This window comes from Aplysia californica, unplaced genomic scaffold (assembly GCF_000002075.1).
Source record: "Aplysia californica isolate F4 #8 unplaced genomic scaffold, AplCal3.0 scaffold00452, whole genome shotgun sequence".
Taxonomy (NCBI): Eukaryota; Metazoa; Mollusca; class Gastropoda; order Aplysiida; family Aplysiidae; genus Aplysia; species Aplysia californica.
Window position 1 is genome coordinate 521,592 of NW_004797722.1, and position 1,179 is coordinate 522,770.

Here is a 1,179-nt window from a genome sequence, read left to right on the forward strand (position 1 = left end):
AGAGAGAGAGAGAGAGAGAGAGAGAGAGAGAGAGAGACTAAGAAAGGAGGGAAGAGAGGGCAAAGGGAGAGACAGACAGGCAAACAGACATACAGACATACAGACAGACACACAGATAGACACGCAGGCAGACAAACAGACAGACAGACAGTCAGACCGATAGACAGACACACAAGCCGATAGACAGACAGGCAGATAGACAGACTGACATACAGATAGACAGATATACAAAAAAAAGAAAGGGATGGGTGTCTTTCAGCTTTCAAGAAAACAAGGCGACATTAATGAGTTTTTTGTATTCTCATTTTCTCCTGCCTCCGTTCCCATCTTTTTCTCCACTTCCACTCTCTCCTTCTCTTTTTTGTTCTCTCTCTCTTCCACTTTCTATCTCCCTTCTTTTACTTCTTTTTATCTAACTTAAATTGCGTTGTGACATTTTGGATCTGTATTAATTGCCCTTTATTTCATTGTCAAAATCAAACACCTGAGCTCACACAAAAACAAATTTTTATCTTTTTAAAATCAATAATATGAGCTCACTTCATCGCCATTTCTCCTTTCTTCGTAAACGGTTGGTCGGTGTCCAGGTGTGGCTAGCTCTTTCTGCTTCTTCTTCTTCTTTTTGGTATTGCATCTTTTTCTGCTTCTGCAAAAATGACAATTTATGCCCTTGATACTGCCGACATAGCTGGCTGTTTTGGACTACCGTTGAAGAAAACAATTGGGTGGATAAAGGGTACCACATGGTAGGTCCTACATCGTTTTTTTCCCTTGTCTTGTTCATATATGTCTGTCTTGTGAGAAGAGTCAGAGAGATGATGTATAGAAAAGTGGAATGTCAAGGAATAATGTCAAGAATGCAACCACAGATAGGGAAACGTGGAAAGTGTTAGTAGGTGACCTTTACCCTGATCTAGGGTAAGAAAGGAAGTGATGACGATGATGATGATGATGATGATGTCTGCCTTGCTATTTTTTGTTTGCCTGCATGAAATGACCGTTATTGTGTCGATGGAATGTCACGGAATAATGTCAAGAGCACACCCCAAGATAGGGAAACATGGAAAATGTTTGACGGTGACCTATACCCTGATCTAGGGTAAGGAAGGAAATGATGATGGTGGTGGTGATGGTGATGATGATGATGATGATGATAATGATGATGATGATGATGATGAT